This window comes from Rutidosis leptorrhynchoides, chromosome 11, assembly GCF_046630445.1.
Source record: "Rutidosis leptorrhynchoides isolate AG116_Rl617_1_P2 chromosome 11, CSIRO_AGI_Rlap_v1, whole genome shotgun sequence".
Classification (NCBI taxonomy): domain Eukaryota; kingdom Viridiplantae; phylum Streptophyta; class Magnoliopsida; order Asterales; family Asteraceae; genus Rutidosis; species Rutidosis leptorrhynchoides.
Window position 1 is genome coordinate 366609882 of NC_092343.1, and position 15615 is coordinate 366625496.

The following is a 15615-nucleotide window of genomic DNA, read 5'->3' on the forward strand; positions in this document are numbered from 1 at the left end:
TTTAATAAAATTATATATTTACGCTTTCTACCCCTGAAAAAGTGGAAACTTGAGGGGCCGTTGTGTAAATTAAGTCAAAATTGAGGGACCATTTGTAGTGTGAACGCAAACTCAAAACGACAATCCGATATAATTGAAACGACGATTTCGGCCATGCCTTTTAGTATATAGGAGAAGATAGGGCCCGTTAAAAATTTGAGTGGAATTGTATTTTTTAAATTTAATAAAATTATATATTTACGCTTTCTACTCCTGAAAAAGTGGAAACTTGAGGGGCTGTTGTGTAAGTTAAGTCAAAATTGAGGGACCTTTTGTACTGTGAACGCAAACTCAAAACGACAATCCGATATAACTGAAACGACGATTTCGGCCATGCGTTGTAGTAAGTAGGAGTAATAATAATTTGCACTATATTTCATGGTTATAGAATTTTTTATAATAAGCATAGAGTAAAGTTTCTATATAAATGTTGTATTATTGTAAGCTATGTAGTATTCATATTTCATATTCATATAATGTTACAACAAAATATTCATATAATGTTCCAACAAAATATTCATATTCATATAATGTTCCAACAAAAATATTCATATTCATAAAATTGGCTGTACATAAATTGAAAGACCATTAATATAAAGCTCTAACATCAACTCTATATATCATCACATTTGTATACTTTAATTGATTCTATTTGATTCTATTTACCAATTGATTCTATCATCTGCCATTGCAATTATCATACGGATGTCTAACTCAATCACTCCAATTCCAACTTTGACTCTACAAAGTCAACCCTGCCCAATTTCAAACCAATGTAAATTCACTGAACAATTCACATCATGTTTTACCCATAACACAATCAAAACTAAAATTAAGGACAATGGCAGCAGTAGACCTTTTACAAGTCACAACATGTTATAAAAGTTTATTCCTTATGTTGTAGATGCACAATCTGCTCAGCTCAAACCTGCTGCATATTCAAAACCACACCAGGTTTGATATTTATGTCTAATCTGCAAGTGTAACCCATCCATATCGAAATTCCAATCCAACATCACAATGGAGACTTTATAGAAAATAGACTTCGACTTTTCCTTAGATAATCGTAATTATATGAAAGAAGTAGAGAATAACAACTTATAATATATACCTTAACAAAACTTACCAAATCTAATGACTTCTGAGCGTCAACTCCCCTCCAAAGAAACATTAGTTTGCGATGTTATACACGAGAAATGACCTAACAATAACATACAAAAATGAACAATAACATAAGAACCGAGGGATGAAAATCAATATTAAAACCTCTAGTTACAAGTAACAAATACAATTAGGTCTATCCAAAAGTAGTTTAAAAGATGTTAGAAATTTACAAAATAATTCAACGAAGGAAATTTAACTGTTGTAAAACTTGCAAAACTCCTAGCACTAATTTCTTTCAAGAAGGTTCCCAAACCTTATTATGAGCAACTATGTGAAGCATATTTTCACCGATATGCTTAATCCCGCGAATAATATAATCCCGTGAATATTATTGATAACATGTTGAACAATATAATCCCGTGAATATTATTGATAACATTGGACAATATTTATAGAGTATATGGAACCCTAACTATCCTAACTCTAATGGACCCTAAGCCCATGATACATTTTGGACTTGGGCCTAACATATTATCTGACACCAGGTAACTTGAAAACCAAAGTAATACTGTATCACTTAACGGCAAAAACATAAGCTTAGAAGTCACCTAATGTGTGATGACCCGAAAATTTTTGACTTATTTAAACCAATTCTCTATACGATTTATTATTTTAACACGTTAAACAAAGTCTGTTAGATTGAGTCTCAAAATTTTAGAACTGTTACATATATACAATTACCTTTGACTACTCTCGACGATTCATGAACAATTATATGTATGTATATATATATGTACAAGTAAAAACGACTTTCCTACAGTAAAAATTACTTTGCTACAGTAAACACTATTTGCTACAGTAAACACTATTTGCTACAGTAAACACTATTTGCTACAGTACCACTATTTGCTACAGTAAAACACTATTTGATGTCGGCGAACTAGCAAACAGAAACAGAAAAGGCGGCCATGCGATCGCATGGCAAAAACACTGAAAACTCATGCGATCGCATGAGCTACAGTAAATCGAAAAGTACTATAAAAGGTCAGTTTTGCTCGACGAAATATATCATAAAAATTTATGTACGTAAAATTATAATTATAATTTTAATTTTAAGTTTAATAATAATAAAGTATATTCGAGGGTATTTTTAATTCGGGTTTCAAACCGTTTTAAAATAAGGAAATATTGGGTATTGTTCGGGGTATTGTTCTTGAATCCAAGACCAACCATACAGTCGTCTACCATCATTACGTCTACGCAATTTGCCTACAATATTGAATCGCAATATTGAACTGTGAGTTATAGATCCCTTTTTAAATACTTTAAATATTTTTGGGCTGAGAATACATGCAATTTATTTTAAACGCAATAAGACACAAGTACATACAAAATTCTACACTGAGTTAAACCGAAAATCCCTTAGCTTTGGTAACTAGTAGCTGCCAGTACATAGGATATGGACTGGTGGGCGCGAATAATTGTATATGGATCCATAGGGCTTGACATCCCCGTCCGAGCTAGAGCGCTAGCCTTTTAACGGACGTATGTTATTTGAGTTTAAGACACGTTGGTTTGCGTGTATTAAAACGAATGGGGTAATTATCACTATAGCGTTAAGTTTAGTTACCAGGGTGCTCTGTTACGTAGAATCTATTGATAAACTTTTGATGAAACCTTGTGGTCTATCTTTATATATGTTTATGACTCGAGCAATTAAACCTATAACTCACCAACATTCGTGTTGACTTTTTAGCATGTTTTATTCTCAGGTCCTTAGAATGCTTCCGCTGTGATGTGCTTGTTGCCTGCATGGAGTCTCTCATGCTTTGTACAAAGTTTATTGCATTCAAAATAAAACTGCGTTGTGTAATAAATAATTGGACTGTGATGTCAACCTGTAAATTAAAGACTTATGTATTTCGGGGTTTTGCTTATACCTAAGCACTCGCCCACATGTTTATGACTTTCTATGTTTAGAAAGTCACTTATTTTAATGAATGCAATATTTTATCAAAACGTATCATATAGAGGTCAAAACCTCACTGTGGAATCAATGATTAACGTGCCGCGTCAATAGCGATTTTGACGGGTCGTTACAGTTGGTATCCGAGCTTGAGGTCATAGGGAACCAGAAATTACATTAGTGTGTTTAACTGGTAATTGTTAGGATGCATTAGTGAGTCTGGACTATGACCATATTTGTTTTTACTGATTTTTGCTTATCATTTGGTCAAAAACATTATATGTAATATATTTATATGCTAACGTAATTGTTGTTTCAATTATGTGATAGATGACTTCTTCTAATCCTATCATTTTGTACGACTCGGAATCGGACACTGAATCTATTCTATCCACAACTGAAAAGGGCGTTCAAATACCTATTAAAGAAGAAATTGTGTTAGCAGGGGAATCTCAACTCCCGGTAAACCCAGAGGAGGTTCCAGCTCCACCCAGCTTTAGTTTTCCGGAGCCACAGTATCGTTGGCATGGACCCATGATCCCTGGAGTAAAAGAGGATCGTCCATTTTTAAACAAATATGGACATTGGTCCAGATATACCGCCGACGGGCGGGTTGTGCCGATTACGCCTGGCAGATTTCGGTTCATGACCACCGGTACATATTCTTGCAGTTCGTCGTCATATTCTCCTACACATGACTCAGACAGTTCGTCATCAGACGAGATCAGTAAGGAGGAGGATTTCACTAATGAAATAAAAGAGATCACTAAGGAGAAATTCCAACTTGCAATAGATAATAAAAACAACCACAATAATAAAATGTCCTTAGTTATTAAAAAAGAACAGGACCATTCGATCCGTAACCACCCTTATTGTATAAAACCCACTGAGGTAACGGGTACCTCAAAACCCCAACTAAAAATAAAATACACTGCCAGAATGTCTGTCGGACCATGTGCACACAAACAATTGGCAGAGAGAACCAAATGGGAAGAAGTTTCTGATAGTTCTGAATGAACGACCTCGCAACCATAAATCTTCCATGCGCTATTTTATTGCTTATGTGTGCTACTCTATCTTGTTATGTAAAATAAGCATATGTAAAATATCAGTATTGTATGGTATTGTATTATTTTGGTTTATTAATAATAAATGCATGGAATGATTATTTGTATTATTACTACTTCTTATTATTATTATTACATAATAATGTAGTAACTCGCTATAATTTTTCATAGTGGAATATTATTAGGATTTTAGTAGTTAATTCCTTGTACTAGCTATTATGTATAAACTTAACGGGTAGGTAATACCCTAGAAATAATTATAAAATGCTAATAAGAAGAAAAAGCTTTTATAATAATCGGTTCATATTATTAATATGCTACGATTAATTATTGACAACTCATTTTACCTATAATATTCTATATGATTAAATTATATCTGTTGTGTTTATTGAAGAAACATGTCTCAAATGTCGGATGCTGAGTTTGAGCAACTAGTCGAGAAACGTGTGAATGAAAGAATTGCTGCAGCCGAGGCAGCAAAAGCAACAGCCGAAGCAGCAGCCAAAGCAGCAGCCGTAAACACAAACTCACGAAACGGATGCTCATACAAAACTTTTCAAGGATGCAAACCACAGACGTTTAGTGGAATCGAGGGACCAGTCGGTCTAACCCGATGGTTTGAAAAGATGGAGTCCGTTTTCAAAATCAGTAATTGTGCGAACGGAGACAAGTCAAAGTATGCTTCGTGCACGTTGCAAGATGGTGCACTTACTTGGTGGAACAATTATGCTAAAGCAGAAGGAATAGATACGGCATATGATATCTCTTGGGAAGAACTGAAAAAGATGCTAATCGAGGAGTACTGTCCTCGAAACGAGATCAGAAAAATGGAATCTGAGTTACGTAATCTGAAGGTTATCAGCGCGAATCTCAATAACTATGAAAAGCGTTTCATGGAACTAGCCTTGTTGTGTCCCGAATTGGTGCCAAACGAGAAGCGAAAGATAGAAATGTATATTGACGGTTTATCGATCAATATCAAAGGAAATGTTACATCGTCCAAACCAAATACGATGCAGGAAGCCATGACAATGGCACACCAACTCATGGACCAGATCACAGAGAGTTCGATTAAGGCACCAATTACCGAAGTCAAGACAACTGAAGGAAAGAGGAAATGGGAAGACTATAAGGGCAAAAGTACTCACCTGAAGAAACAAGAAACTTTTAAAGGTAAACAAGATGGGGCAACTGCAAGTCCAAACTATAAGGGACCTCATCCGTTCTGCAAAAGGTGTTACACACATCATGCAGGCTATTGCCAAGTGGTATGTGATAAGTGCAACAAGAAAGGACATGTGGCGAAAGATTGTTATGCCACCATTTCTGAAGTAAAGACAAAATCGACCGATGTCAAGAAATGTTATGGATGCGGGAAGTCTGGTCACTTTATAAATCAATGCCCTGATAAGGAGAAGAACAAAGAACCCGCACGTGGGAGGGCATTTAATGTTAGTTCCAGTAAAGCACGTGAGGATCCTAATCTTGTCACGGGTACGTTTACCGTTAATAATCAACTAGCTTCTATTATGTTTGATACGGGTGCTGATAGAAGTTATATGTGTAAAGACTTTAGTTTTAAACTAAAATGTGCATCATTACCTCTAGACGATAAATATACTATTGAATTAGCTAATGGTAAACTGATAAAAGCCGATAAAATTTGCCATGGTTGCGAAATGAATCTCGCTGGTGAAACCTTCAAAATTGATTTGATACCCGTAGAATTAGGAAGTTTTAATGTAATTGTTGGCATGGACTGGATGTCCAAAACAAGAGCGGAAGTTGTTTGCGCTGAGAAAGCAATCCGCATCCCTCGTAAGGATGAAACGTCATTAATGATTTATGGGGAGAAGAACAACTCAAAACTGAACTTTATCAGCTGCATGAAGGCCCATAAACTTATAAGAAAAGGTTGTTATGCTATTCTGGCACACGTAAAGAAGATCGATACTGAAGAAAGAAGCATTGATGACATGCCAGTTGTAAGAGAATATCCCGGAGTATTTCCAAAAGAATTACCGGGGCTACCTCCACTCAGATGTGTAGAATTCCAGATTGATCTCATACCAGGAGCTGCACCTGTAGCCCGATCTCCATATAGACTTGCACCTTCAGAAATGCAAGAATTACAAGACCAGTTGCAAGAATTATCGGACCGTGGATTTATTCGTCCTAGTTTTTCACCTTGGGGTGCTCCTATTCTGTTCGTCAAGAAGAAGGATGGATCTATGAGAATGTGCATAGATTACAGAGAATTAAACAAATTAACGATCAAGAATCGGTACCCATTACCGAGGATTGATGATTTGTTTGATCAATTGCAAGGATCAAGTATTTATTCTAAGATTGATCTACGCTCCGGATATCATCAACTGAGAGTGAAGGAAGAAGATGTTCCTAAAACCGCGTTCAGAACCCGTTACGGTCACTATGAGTTTCTAGTCATGCCTTTTGGATTAACTAATGCTCCAGCAGTATTCATGGATCTAATGAATCGCATCTGTAGACCGTATTTAGACAAATTTGTCATTGTTTTTATCGACGACATATTGATTTACTCGAAGAACAAGGAAGAACATGAGCAACACTTAAGACTGGTACTAGAGATACTCAAGAAAGAAGAATTGTACGCAAAATTTTCGAAGTGTGATTTCTGGTTACAAGAAGTACAATTTTTGGGCCATGTTGTCAGTAAACATGGAATTAAAGTTGACCCCGCCAAGATCGAAGCCATTAGTAAATGGGAAACCCCGAAGACTCCAACACAAATTCGCCAATTCTTAGGTCTTGCTGGTTACTACCGAAGATTCATTCAAGATTTCTCTAGAATCGCCAAACCCTTAACTGCATTGACTCAAAAGGGAAAGAAGTATGATTGGTCCACAGAACAGGAATCCTCATTCCAGTTATTAAAGAAGAAGTTAACGTCTGCACCCATTTTGTCATTACCGGAAGGAAATGATGATTTCGTGATCTATTGTGATGCTTCACGCCAAGGTTTAGGATGTGTATTAATGCAACGCACAAAAGTCATCGCATATGCCTCACGACAACTAAAAATTCATGAAAAGAACTATACGACGCACGATTTAGAACTTGGAGCAGTAGTTTTTGCACTCAAAATATGGAGACACTATCTATATGGCACCAAGTGTACAGTGTACACCGACCATAAGAGTCTTCAGCATATTTTTGATCAAAAACAACTCAATATGAGGCAACGTCGCTGGGTAGAGTTGTTAAACGATTACGATTGTGAAATCCGTTACCACCCCGGAAAGGCTAATGTTGTAGCTGATGTCCTAAGTCGAAAAGAAAGAGTAAAACCTCTTAGGGTCCGAGCTTTGAATATTACAATTCGTACTGATCTCACAAAGCAAATTCAAGCAGCACAGTTAGAGGCTTTAAAAGAAGAAAACAGAAAAGGCGAAATAAGCAAAGGGTTAGAAAAACAACTTGAAGAAAAAGCCGATGGAACCCTGTATTTTGCTGGTAGGATATGGGTACCAAAACATGGTAACCTAAGGCAACTAGTACTGGATGAAGCACACAAAACGAGGTACTCAATTCACCCAGGAAACGGAAAAATGTACCACGATCTCAAGAAGTTTTATTGGTGGCCTAATATGAAAATAGAAATTGCTACTTATGTAAGCAAATGTTTAACGTGTGCAAAGGTCAAAGCTGAGCACCAAAAGCCGTCAGGATTACTGCAACAACCAGAAATTCCGCAGTGGAAATGGGAAAGAATAACCATGGATTTCATTACGAAATTGCCAAGGACTGCAAGTAGTCATGATACTATTTGGGTGATAGTTGATCGTCTAACTAAATCAGCTCACTTTCTACCAATAAAGGAGACAGACAGTATGGAGAAATTAGCACGCCTATATTTGAAGGAAGTAGTTTCCAGGCATGGTGTACCCATCTCTATCATATCTGATCGCGACACCCGATTCACATCACGTTTCTGGCAGTCATTACAAAAAGCATTGGGAACTCGATTAGATATGAGCACCGCTTATCACCCACAGACAGATGGTCAAAGTGAAAGAACAATACAAACATTGGAAGACATGTTACGGGCATGCGTGATTGACTTTAGAACCAGTTGGGATCGACACTTACCGTTGGCAGAATTTTCATACAATAACAGCTATCATACGAGCATCAACGCAGCGCCATTTGAAGCACTTTACGGTAGAAAGTGCAGATCTCCTATATGTTGGAGTGAAGTAGGAGAAAGACAACTTACTGGACCAGAAATTATTCATGAAACCACCGAAAAGATCATTCAAATACAACAGCGATTGAAAACGGCCATGAGTCGCCAAAAGAGTTATGCTGATGTAAGAAGAAAACCGCTAGAATTTCAAGTGGGCGACAAAGTCATGTTGAAAGTGTCACCCTGGAAAGGCGTTGTACGATTCGGTAAACGAGGAAAGCTAAGTCCTAGGTACGTAGGACCCTTTGAAATCACCGAAAGAATTGGAACAGTTGCTTATCGATTAAAGCTACCGCAAGAACTTAGTAGTGTTCACAACACATTTCACGTGTCAAATTTGAAGAAATGTTTAGCTGAAGAGGATGTCGTAATTCCTCTTGATGAAATACGAATCAATGATAAACTCCATTTTATCGAAGAACCTGTTGAAATCATGGACCGTGAGGTCAAACAATTAAAACAAAGCAAAATACAGATAGTTAGGGTTCGTTGGAACGCAAGACGAGGACCCGAGTTTACTTGGGAACGTGAAGATCAAATGAAGCAAAAGTATCCACATTTGTTCACTGATATCGCTCATGAAACAGGTACTACTCAAAATTTCGGGACGAAATTTTCTTTAACGGGGAGGTACTGTGATGACCCGAAAATTTTTGACTTATTTAAACCAATTCTCTATACGATTTATTATTTTAACACGTTAAACAAAGTCTGTTAGATTGAGTCTCAAAATTTTAGAACTGTTACATATATACAATTACCTTTGACTACTCTCGACGATTCATGAACAATTATATGTATGTATATATATATGTACAAGTAAAAACGACTTTCCTACAGTAAAAATTACTTTGCTACAGTAAACACTATTTGCTACAGTAAACACTATTTGCTACAGTAAACACTATTTGCTACAGTACCACTATTTGCTACAGTAAAACACTATTTGATGTCGACGAACTAGCAAACAGAAACAGAAAAGGCGGCCATGCGATCGCATGGCAAAAACACTGAAAACTCATGCGATCGCATGAGCTACAGTAAATCGAAAAGTACTATAAAAGGTCAGTTTTGCTCGACGAAATATATCATAAAAATTTATGTACGTAAAATTATAATTATAATTTTAATTTTAAGTTTAATAATAATAAAGTATATTCGAGGGTATTTTTAATTCGGGTTTCAAACCGTTTTAAAATAAGGAAATATTGGGTATTGTTCGGGGTATTGTTCTTGAATCCAAGACCAACCATACAGTCGTCTACCATCATTACGTCTACGCAATTTGCCTACAATATTGAATCGCAATATTGAACTGTGAGTTATAGATCCCTTTTTAAATACTTTAAATATTTTTGGGCTGAGAATACATGCAATTTATTTTAAACGCAATAAGACACAAGTACATACAAAATTCTACACTGAGTTAAACCGAAAATCCCTTAGCTTTGGTAACTAGTAGCTGCCAGTACATAGGATATGGACTGGTGGGCGCGAATAATTGTATATGGATCCATAGGGCTTGACATCCCCGTCCGAGCTAGAGCGCTAGCCTTTTAACGGACGTATGTTATTTGAGTTTAAGACACGTTGGTTTGCGTGTATTAAAATGAATGGGGTAATTATCACTATAGCGTTAAGTTTAGTTACCAGGGTGCTCTGTTACGTAGAATCTATTGATAAACTTTTGATGAAACCTTGTGGTCTATCTTTATATATGTTTATGACTCGAGCAATTAAACCTATAACTCACCAACATTCGTGTTGACTTTTTAGCATGTTTTATTCTCAGGTCCTTAGAATGCTTCCGCTGTGATGTGCTTGTTGCCTGCATGGAGTCTCTCATGCTTTGTACAAAGTTTATTGCATTCAAAATAAAACTGCGTTGTGTAATAAATAATTGGACTGTGATGTCAACCTGTAAATTAAAGACTTATGTATTTCGGGGTTTTGCTTATACCTAAGCACTCGCCCACATGTTTATGACTTTCTATGTTTAGAAAGTCACTTATTTTAATGAATGCAATATTTTATCAAAACGTATCATATAGAGGTCAAAACCTCACTGTGGAATCAATGATTAACGTGCCGCGTCAATAGCGATTTTGACGGGTCGTTACATAATGTATGATGCAATAATGATGAGTAGATCAGTAGTAGGATGAGCAGTATTATGTGCATCACAATAAGATTCAATAGTACAAATTAACAAACCGAAAAAAAGTTAATAAATACTTGTATGAAAGTGTAAACTACAAAGCTTATAGAATAATGAATAATTTGATTAATCAACCTGGTAAAGTAAATTACAACACGAAAGAAGAGAAACTTTACCTGCAAAGATACACGATGATCCAAGTATATGTCTGCAACTTTATGATAATGCACAGTGTGAAATAATCTTTCTCGCCAGGAAGACGATGCTTGTTACTCAATCTGTTTACCCTTTTCATACCTCTCATAAGAACTTTGTTAATAGCAGTTTGCAAAAATAAAAATAAAAATCCACTTTTTAACATTAATCAAAACCCTCAGTCGATAATCCGAATTTCCAATAACAGAATATGATAGCAAACCAAATCATAAAACAAAAGCAAATACCCACACAAAAAAATACAAATAACTAAAATGATAACTCAATAATAGAATGGAGAACAATCGGATTTGTTCATCACATAACATAGCACCTGCAATTCAAATCATACTTGCAAAACCATTAAAAATCAAAACCGAAAGAAAAACAAAAACATAATAACAAAAAATTGCAGTTGACCAACCACAACCATTGCAATCGTTTTCGAGCAATTTTGGTGAAATACCTTACAAAAAAAATATCCGTAAGGTCAACAGGTTAATTTTAAGAAAAAAAAATTAGTGAATGTACCATCTAATGCTTGAAAGGACGGATACATCTTTGATTATCGTAAAAATTACACAATAAAACTAAAGAGCGGAAATAAAAATTAAAACTAAAATGGAGTTTAGAAAGTCAGTGGAAGTAGAATGAAGTCAATAATACTTTTACCTTCTTCGTCGCGATCATTGGCTTTCACCTGCAATTCAATTCACTATAATACATGCAAAATCATTAAAAATCAAAACCTAAAGAAAAACAAAAACATAATAACAAAAAGATGGAAATAAATATATTATGTTTAATTGCACATGCAATTCAATTCAACATAATACTTGCTGAAAGCACCTGCAATTAAAAGTCTAGAGTGTATTGACAATTATGTTTCATGAGGTGTAAATGTGTATTATTTTGATTGATGAATAACCTTCTTGGAGATATTTTCATAACTGTCTCTGCTGATTTTCATCCTTTGCTACAAAATACAAAGGAGATACAAAACACTTACAAATGAGATACAAAACACTTAAAATACAAAATTAAGATAAGCAAACACCCTTAATAAAAAAACTATGGTTGTACCTTGATTGTATCTGCTTGGCATCCAAAATTTCTGGCTCATGTATAAAGTCATAATCTTCTTTATGCTAATCATTTACATCTAAGGACAACCTCCGTACACTACTACATTCTGGCACAATTAGACGTGCGAAAAATCTTTTTAAACGTGTTGAACAACACGTCTACATGTGACGGCTTCAATTGAGTGGTGACATATAGTGCGGTTCAAGGAACCTCTCTAAAAACTCTCAAGTAGACGTGTTGTCAAATCGTTAGATTAGGCTGTTTCGTTATGTCTTTTAGACGTGTTCCGTTATTTACAATTAGACGTGTTCCGTTAGTTGCAATTAGACGTGTTCCGTTAGTTGCAATTAAAGGTGTTCCGTTAGTTGCATTTAGACGTGTTCTAGTAAATGTTAACCATGGTTAAACTCAAATATTTTAAATAATACCTACCAAATACCGTCAAATAATTTCTAGCGCCAAATAAATTAAAATCTCAAATATTTCAAATAACAACCGCCAAATACAAAATGCATCAAATATACCAAATTAAATTTACTACAAAACCAAACTCTCTCTCTCTCTCTCTCTCTCTATATATATATATATATATATATATATATATATATATATATATATATATATATATATATATATATATATATATATATATATATAAAGTATTTACAAAAAAAGTCATAAATGTAATTTACAATAGATGAATTCTAAACTAATATAAGGTAGCTATAGTCGGTTCTTTGCCATCCCTCTGCCAGTCTTGCCTCCCTCTCCATCTGCCAACAACATTATAAAACAAATCAGTATAATTAGCAGATTGCAATAAAGTATATTAAAAAAAAAATAACCAAATCTTAAGAACCTCATTATGAGTGGACAAACTTAGTAAATAATTCGTTAACAATCCATGTGATCTCTACTGGACACCGTGAATCACAAAATAATGTAGCAAAATAGTATAAATGAGAATCACTGGTAGCTCCTCTACATATATATACCTTTATTGTGTATTCAGTTGACTAGGAACGTCATATACACCATTAGACATAATTGAAGTTTCATCTCCATAAAGACACTCCAGTGGACAACTTTTATTCTCCAGCGTCTTAATACATTTGTACATTGTATAAGTATTACTTCGTATTTCGTAACACTAAAACATGATAATTAATAGAGATCTATAGAATAACAAATACATACACACAGCTAAAAAAATTCTATATAAGGTGGATCTGATTATGAGAAATAACGTGTAGTCTGTACACCCAATCAATTTCAATTCAAGAAACGAACAAACATCGCAATCGGTGGAGCAGTCACAGTTTGATATTGAGCGGTATATTGAGATGAAAAACCTCGCAATCCCTTGAAGACCTAATGTGACGATCCCTCCAAATTTCTTTGGACGAACACATCATTCATCGATTTCACAGTGAGGTACTGACCTCTACATGATACGTTTTGTAAACATTGCATTCTTTTTGATGATTTCTACATATAGACAATCACCGTAATTAATAGTTTACAATACTACATCCATTGATAATGCAGTCAAAATAAGATACATGGTGATGATTTTGTGAATGCAACGTTTTCTCGAATAAAGCATGTATGACTCCATGCACATAGCTTGTATCACATATAAGCAAACAGCAAAAGACTTCTAGGAACCTGAGAATAAACATGCTTTCAAGTGTCAACACAAAGGTTGGTGAGTTCATAGTTTTAATGTTGCGCATAATCAGTATATAAAGGTGGATCACAAGATTTCAGTTGTTTCATCCAGAAACGTTTATCAAAATATTCTATGAAATTGAGCACCCTGGTAACTAAACTTTAACGTTATAATAAGTACCCCTGTTTTAACATACATGCAACCAACATGTACAATACACGCAATCCAACGTGTACTAAACTCAAATAGCATACGTCTGTTTTATAGTTCAGGCTAGGGTTTCTATACCTGGAACAGACGGGGATGTCAAGCCCTATGGATCCATATATATCTACTCGCGCCAGCCAGTTCTTATAACCGGCAGTTACTAGTTACCAAAGCTAAAGGATTTTCGGTTTAAACTCGGTGTAGAATTTAGTATGTACTTGTATCCATTGCGTTTAAAATAAAGTGCATTTATTCTCAGCCCAAAAATATAGATTGCAAAAACAATTAAAAAGGGAGCAAATGAAACTCACCTTAGCAGCACATAAGGTCATTCACCGAAATGTGACCGAAACCGGGAATGCAAAATAACCGTAGATCTCAACCTAGAGAACATATGTTGGTCAATACATATCTAACAAGCTAGGTCAGGTCATAGTGTATCACAATCCTAATGCTCGAGACCGTCATACAAAAGTTAACAAAAGTCATCTCAAAAGTCAACCTGACCCAATATGTTCTTTAAATCTATACATGTTTATAGTATAAGTCTTGATAATTGAACGAATTTATAGTTTATCAAACTCAAAATATTAATTATTTCAGGAGCTATGTTATATTCGAATTATCATGGCAATCGAACATATTTTACTATTTCACATAGTTTTCCAATACTTGTAAAATCAGATTATAGTGTTTATAAAGCTTTAAAACATGATAAGACAGTCAACTTTAACAATTGTTCAACAAGACGAGACGTGCCTTATATATAAATTCATTTACTCGATTAGTAATATTTGAAAATCCAATTTATCAATCTTATCAACAAGTTGTTTAAATATCAATTGCAGATTCAAAAACAATTTCAATTAATGTTAATCATAATTCAGTTGACCATAACTTTTAATCCGTTCTTCGAAAACACACGATTTCTAAATGAAAAGTTAATAATTTTTCGATAGGTTTCCAACGACATGCATATCATATACCTTATATTAATAACATATGTATCAATTTCATGATTCATCATAAACTGTCTAACTACAAAATTAAAGTATACAAGTATGCATAAACATATATACTCGAGCACTAGACATGGATACACTATTAAATATATAAAAGATAAGATATGAATGCTCAAGTATCAATATAGTGATTCAATATTGCAGGAAAGTACGTAGACGCAACGGAGATGATAAACACTAGTTTGACTCACGAGCAATACCCCCGAACAATACTCATAACCTCTTTAGCAATAACCCATAATTTCCTTAGCTTACACCCGTTTGAAAACTCGTTTTGAAATCGTTCGAGCATACTCCCGTCGTAATATTTTATGTATAATACTACTAATAATAATACCAATACTAAAAATAATAAGATTAATAATAATATTAATCTTAATAATAATAATAATAATAATAATAATAATAATAATAATAATAATAATAATAATAATAATAATAATAATAATAATAATATATATTAGAGAGATTGAGATGAGAGGATAGAAATATATATGAACTCGAAGCAAAAACTGATCGAGCTTTATAGATGGTTCTGTCCCTGGTTGCAATGCGATCGCATGGCTTTCCAGGCCATTTCCCATGCGATCGCATGGGGTGGTCTGCCATCTCACACATGTTTTGTTATCTTCCTAGTTGACATATTATTATAATTATATTTATATTATATATAATTTATATTAATTATATATATATTATATAATATTCTCATGTAAAGGTGACTTGAAATTTTAGTTCCGATAACTTGTACGTTGACGCTCGACTTATGTCCCGGTTCCGGTTTTTTGAACGTCCTTTCGTACGCTAAGAAAACTTGTACTTTACGTCTCGCGACACGTACCTTTATTAATAATTAAACTTATTTGCCAAC

The 15615-nt window shown here is 34.6% G+C and overlaps 1 long non-coding RNA gene across 2 annotated transcripts; it reads right to left on the reverse strand.

The window, feature by feature from the left end:
- Window positions 1-610: 610 nt before the first annotated feature.
- Window positions 611-11728, reverse strand: LOC139877461 (uncharacterized). Of its 2 annotated transcripts, XR_011768602.1 has the most exons (4): window positions 10739-11728; window positions 1166-1240; window positions 896-1013; window positions 611-794 (listed from the first exon to the last, which is right to left on the reverse strand). It is a non-coding gene; the product is annotated as an uncharacterized lncRNA (long non-coding RNA). The 2 variants fall into 2 exon arrangements; XR_011768601.1 differs by having other exon boundaries at window positions 896-1240.
- Between the last annotated feature and the right edge of the window lie 3887 nt (window positions 11729-15615).